The sequence below is a fragment of the Tursiops truncatus genome, chromosome 6 (assembly GCF_011762595.2).
Source record: "Tursiops truncatus isolate mTurTru1 chromosome 6, mTurTru1.mat.Y, whole genome shotgun sequence".
Taxonomy (NCBI): Eukaryota; Metazoa; Chordata; class Mammalia; order Artiodactyla; family Delphinidae; genus Tursiops; species Tursiops truncatus.
The window spans coordinates 64,246,373-64,252,996 of NC_047039.1; the positions used below are offsets into that span (position 1 = coordinate 64,246,373).

The 6,624-nt window shown below is 42.3% G+C and overlaps 1 protein-coding gene across 7 annotated transcripts in view; it reads right to left on the reverse strand.

The window, feature by feature from the left end:
- KANK1 (KN motif and ankyrin repeat domains 1) overlaps positions 1–6,624 on the reverse strand; it is a 193,853-nt gene that overhangs the window by 32,610 nt on the left and 154,619 nt on the right. The gene's annotated exons all lie outside the window — the stretch shown is intronic.

Genomic DNA, 6,624 nt, shown 5'->3' on the forward strand with positions numbered 1-6,624 from the left:
AACACTATATTTCCCTAGCCTCCTTTGCTGTTAGTATGGCCATAAGCAGATATGTCATGTAGCAACTCCCAAAAGCCTCCCCTAAAAGACACAGGAATTGTTCTTTGACAGCCTTTCTCTTTGTTCCTTCCTCCATCCTGCGGCCTGGAATGCAGAGGTGATGACTGGAACAATAGCACTGCTATCTTGGACTATGAGATCATACTTATGGATGGAGGAACAAGGTGCTAGAAGGAACCTGGGTCTCTAAGAGCTTTGTGGATCAGAGCACTACACTACTCCTGGAAAGCCTACCTCTACACATTTATGTGAAAGATAAACTTTTATTTTGTTTAGCTATTGTTTGTTTGGGGTCTCTGTTACTTAGAGCTAAACTGAACTCTAATGGATACAGTACTCTCTCCTCAGTGTCTTCTCCCTCTCACAAAAAAAAAAAAAAAAAAAAAAAATTAAGACCAGATCTTGAAAAGAAAAATGTTTAATGATAAACTGGGGGAGATGTTACATTAAAACATTTTCATCACAAAAAATTTGATAAATTCAAGAATAATTAAGGATGTGTAAAAACAACAGTTAAGAACAAAAATCTCTGAATGGGTTATAAAGGAGACTCTTAACTTCCTAAAAAGCCTTTTTGGACTAACAGAGCTATGCCTGCTTATACAAAGCCAAAAACCACTGGCTGTTATCTGCAACTGGAATCCGGAAAGTAACAGCTTCTAACGAAATAGTCTGGAATCAGAGAGCTGTCCCTGGTGTTTACAAGAATTTTCTGAATGTCTGGAAATCCAGTGGTAGAGACTGCTCCTGGCACCACCTCTACCTTCATTATATATCATTTATTGCAAGCTTAATTGGGTGCAGAAAATGGTCCTATTCAATGGAAAGAGTAGGAGGAAGGATTTATAAGAAATAAAATGAGGTACAGTCTAGCTGTGAGATAAATGCCGAACACCCTAAACATAACACTAAGTTAGGTCAGTTACAAAGGTATATTATCAACAAGCACAATCTGATGATATATGAATAAATGATCAAAACAGAATGGAGTTAACCAGGAGATGAGTTCTGAAGACAAGGTAAGTGATGACAGAGTAAAGTGGAAAGACAGGTAGGTGGTGGAGAAGAGCCAGGCAGCTCAAGGAAAGACGAGGCTAGAAGAGAGGGGGGTGACCAAGTACAGAAGAGGACACCACACTGGGTCCCAGAGCAGGGGAATCTCGTCCATTTAGTCACTGATAGACTGCATACCGGGCCCTGTGCTAGGGGGCTAAAAGGCTCAACAAGGATGGTCTTCATAGCTGTGTGTGGATTAAACTGAGATAGGGAAAGAGATTAAATTCAAGGGGACCAGTTAAAATGTTATAGTACCCAAGCGTGACATGAGGACCAAATAAAAAAATGATTCATATATTTAACTTATATTTATAATCAATATTGATTAAAGAAAAACAATTTTGGTAACACCTCTCTCTCTTATTACTATTTTCCAGGTACTATTATTGTAGGAGCTGGGGACACAGTATGAACAAAGGAGACAAGGCCCTTGTTCTCACAAGGCTCACAGTCTAGTGGGAGGGGGGTAGGTAGTGCATAGAAAAATAAATAAATAAAAGGCAAGGCAGAAGTGAAGCGAAGAGGCGGAACCACCAGAATTTATATCTGTGTGCCAGACTAAGTGGATGGGCTTCTAACAGTGGTCCACCTGGCTTCTCAGGTTGCCATCATCTCTGGGTCGACCAACTTCCTAGACACCAAGGGTCAGAGTCCCTCTTCCCTCTTCTCTCCCCCAACCCAGTTTGTACAGTTAGCAATTTGGGGTAACCAAACACCAAATGTGAGAGCACCAACTAGAGACAACTCCCCAAGTCCAGACCAAATTCCCATGTGTTCAGAGAAAAGCTAAAATCAACAAACTGATGGTTAATTCTACTCTTTATTTATATGTTTGCTACCTGTAAAACTAGCGCTCTGTGACAAGGGCAAGTGTATAGACTCAAGAACAATTTGAAATTTTCCTTGCAATTTTTCTGCATTAACAAAGTGCAATGGAGATATGGATATTTCAAAAGTCATTTCATTCAGATTCATAAAGCATTATATGGTTCTAACTTTTCAAGGAAATTAAACTTAATATCCAAATATTTGGTTTGGGAAGACATAAAAAGTAATGTACTGGCCAGGAGGTAGAAGATTAGAGGAAATTAGTCCGGGAGTACTAACCTGCTAGTAGTGTTTCTCAACTGCGGGTGATTTTGCCCCCAGGGGATATTTAGCAAATTCTGGAGACATTTTTGCTTGCCACAACTAGAAGAAGTGGTGCTACTGGCATCTAGTAGGTAGACGCCAGGAACGCTGCTAAACATCCTACAATGCTCAGGAGGGTCCTACCTTTCCCAACAAAGAATTATCCAGTCCAAAATGTCAATACAATGGGCCCTCTTTATCTGTGGAACCCACAGATACGGAGGGTCAACTGTACTACGTCATTTTATATAAGGGACTTGAGCATCCACGGATTTTGGTATCCCTGAGGGGTCCTGGCATCAATCCCCTGTGGATACTGAGTGCAGACTGTGGTGTTGAGGCCTAGAGTGCCTATGCTAAAGGCAGTGAGCAGAGTAAAAATTCACATATAGCAATTGAGAATCTGGCCATGTAAGCTGCGGTCTCCAAGTCTTCCTTTTCTCAGTGGAACCACACCATCATGCTTAAGTGACAGGGTAATAAAAATGCCATTTCTGAGCCAGAAACCACTAAATACTTTTCTACATACACTATCACAGTGAGCCATTCTTTACTATGAGCAAAAAACACTGGAGGTTTCTGAAATAACGTGTCCCGGTGAACTTTTAAATGGACAAAACTTTGATATTATTACTCTACCTATTAATTAGGATACAATGACTTCTTTGTTCTGGTTTCACTGCTGCAAACTCTAGGCCCAATTACTGACTAATGGTGCCGTGAAAAATAATTGCACCTATGTGCCAAGACTTCCACACACTATGTGTTTTTCTTCACCAGATAGATAGTCTACCTGACTATTGAAACTGAAGAACTCTGCTAATTCCCATTACCGTATTGCCCCCTCTCACATGAAGCATGAAGTTTTTGCCTTAAGAGCTGAGTCAATCCCCTAGAAGCATATAATTAAACACAGATTCCCATACTTAAAAGCAGCAGAGGGTAAGCGTCCTGCTGTCTGAAGCAGTCAAAAAGATTCAACATCAGCTAAGGCTGAGAGGCAGGAGAGAAAAGCAGTAGGATCAACTCAGAGATGAACTTTAAGAGAGAGAAGTTCTCATGAAGTTACTCAGAGTATGAAAGTAATTGAGCTAGCGAATCAACTTTTCCCGGCATGGAGCAGGGGAAGAAGAAGACAGTGAAGTGGAACAGGTCCTTCTGGACAGGTTTAACTGGAAAGCTCTCCTGATAACACTGTCAGCATTAAGACGGAGACCCAAGGAGCTTCTCGTACCAAATCTATTGAGAAATACCATTTGTTAGAGAACACACAAAGAAAAGGATAACAATGTAAGTGTTCCTCATTCTGTTTTCCAAGAATGTATGGCAGATGAGAGTTTCTCTTGCTTTTTCATTTACCAAAGAGTTATTTTTATATCTGTTCTTTTCCCCTCCTAACTAACAAATCCATCCAATCATTCATTCAAATGATGAGCACCTATTAGATGTTAGGGCCTGTTCTATAAAGCCTGAATCCCTGTTCCATGGAGTTTATACTACCTACCTGATTTCACCTAGACTTCTTCTCAGGTTGCAGCTGTTTTAAACAGCTACCCAAATGCTTTGTTCAAATAAAATGACAACATGAAGAAAAGCAAAGTGCATGCCAGAGTTCATGCGAAATACCAGGCCAACCGACACGTCGTACGTAGCATAACTCAATTTTACAGGCTTGGTTTGTTGACGTGGCTAAGTTATAATGTGTTTTTTTTCTCATAATCCGAAACTCTTCATAACTCCTTCTGGCTTCTCCCCCTAAATAGTCAGATTTCCACAGCTGATCTTATCTCTGCTTTTGTAACCTGTCCCCACAGACATTAACCTGCACATTCTTCCACTGTCTCCCGTCACTACTCCTCTTCATACTGGTCCCACATTCCAGGTCTACCTGTTCACACACCCCAGAGAGGGAATTTGACCTGGGGAAGATGCAACCGTCAGACTGAAAGATGGATTTATTCTTTCATTCAGTAAGTATTTATTACGAACCTACCATGTGGCAAACACTGCTAGGGGCAAATCAAAATGGACAGAGAGCCTACCTGGGTAGAACTTGTGAACTATAGGAGACAGACAAAGGATGCATATATAAAAGCAACTGTGATAAGTGCTGTGAGAGTAGAAGACAGGATTATGCCAGGGCAGAGCAGGGATCCCACCTGGGCTGAGCGCAGGGAGTGTTCTGCCAGGGTGCTGTATTTGAGGAGTCCACTGGGCTAAGGGCAGGTGGCAGGGAGACTGGGATGGCAGAAATTCTAGGCAGAGAAATTCTAGGCATATGTGAAACCTGCCACTTTTAGGAACTGAAAAGAGCTTTGCATGATAAAGAAAACACGAACCCAGGCAGAGAAGGGACCAAGCCCCAATCACACAGGGCCCTGGGAGTCAGGTCTGTGGTTCTCAAGCGCATCAGGTAGCTGCTGAAGGGTCTAAACACGGGAGTGAAATGATGAGATTTGCATCTTAGCAAGGCTGATCTGGCTAGATGCTAGAGTATGTATTAAAATTCTCTTCGGCGGCCTCCATTAGGTTTCCCATGGACTGTTCAAGTCCCTGTGAATTTTTCTTGTGGTATTACAAATTCCTTTGCACTGTGTGAGTTTTACTTACTCAACTAGATAAGTGCTAGCCATAGTGTTAAAACCACCAGAACTTAGAGCCTGCCTGCATTTGGCGGCAGCCTGTGGCCCACATCTTCCCCCCTAAACTCTTCAAGAGGAAACTGAGAAGGCCTGACAAGTCTCAGCTCCTCTGGGCAGAGCTAGAGACAGGGATCAGTCTTTGTACTCATCCTCTGGGGCTCTATCTATGACCTCATTCTGCTAATAAAAAAGAAAATATTTTTCTTTAAACTAATGGATGACTCACTGCAGAGAAAAATGATGGGATTTCCTTTTGAGAAGTATGATAAATCTAATCTGGGAGGAACAGGGGTGGCATGGGTGAGGGCAGGAAGAAAGAAGAGAGGATATTTCAGGGAATGCAGGCTCTGATTTAGCATGTTGAGATGCAGAGCACAAACTTGCTCCATATTTGAAACTCGAATGGGCACAGCAGGCACTGAAAATCTCTGTGTAGCAAAGACAATGTTGACCCTGGCAGCCAGCAAGTGTCTTCGTGGAGGAGAGAGGGAAGAATGGGTGGCATGCTATTGCCAACCCATAGTGTGCTCCCAGCCCCAGCCCCTACTTCTCTGCCCACGCTGACCAGGGCCTGAGTTACCCAAGGGAAGGCTAAAGACAAAGGAGAGGGTCTGGGAGAATGTAAGCAATACACTCTGAAAATTCAAGACTTCTACCTACTACATGGTCTCTGACAAGCTGAACTTCAGATCGGCTTGCCTCTAGTCACCTGAGTGCTCTGTCTACCTGCCTGACAAGGATCTTGCTGCAGGTGACGCCTGTTGCCTGAGGTGCATACCACCTTTAGAACTCAGATAACAGGTGCTACCTACTAGTTACTAACCTCAAGTGTCAGCACACATCAGATGAACTATTTAATAAGTGTCAGGGGTCTAGCTGGCTCCAAAACTCTCTTAGGTTCCACTGTCCAAATCTGGGATAATTTGGGCATCAAAATAATATGATTAATGATAGTAGCAGATTTCAATCCACTGAATAAATCAGGTATCTGTGAGTCCATAATGCTATAATATATAATATAGTGCCAATTTATAGTTCAATAAATAAAGAAAGAATCCTGGAAACAGAAAATCACCATTTAACAACGATTATTAACAGTAGCTGACTCAGGCAGGAATCATCAACGGCTGCTAAGTCTAGTGTGTAGAGATTTCCTACTGAAGAACAGGATATTGGTGTGGCCTCAGAACGCCTCCCACAAAATACGTGTCAATCACAAAGAGAAAAATAGTGATGGTATGGTGCAGAAAGCTGACCAAGAACCACGTGGACCCGGTGATCAAGGCTACCAACGCGTGCCCCTGAGGTCATATTCTGAGAAGAGCACAGTTTCATTTCTCTTAGGTTTCCACCCGGAAGGCATGCCTGAATCGGGAAATGTTCATGGATCCTACCTGAAAGACATCCTACAGAAGGACAGGTCTCTCTTTTTTTTTAGGCTGCACCATGTGGCTTGTAGGATCTTAGTTCCCCGACCAGGGATCGAACCCAGGCCGCCGGCAGTTGAAGCGCGGAGTCATCACTGGACCGCCAGGGAATTCCCAGGTCTCTATTTTTATTTTATTTTTTTACTAGATCTTTATTGGAGTATAATTGCTTCACAATACTGTGTTAGTTTCTGTTGTACACCAAAGTGAATCAGCCATATGCATACATATGTCCCCATATCCCCTCCCTCTTTTTTTTTTTTAAACATCTTTATTGGAGTATAATTGCTTTACAATGGTGTGTTAGT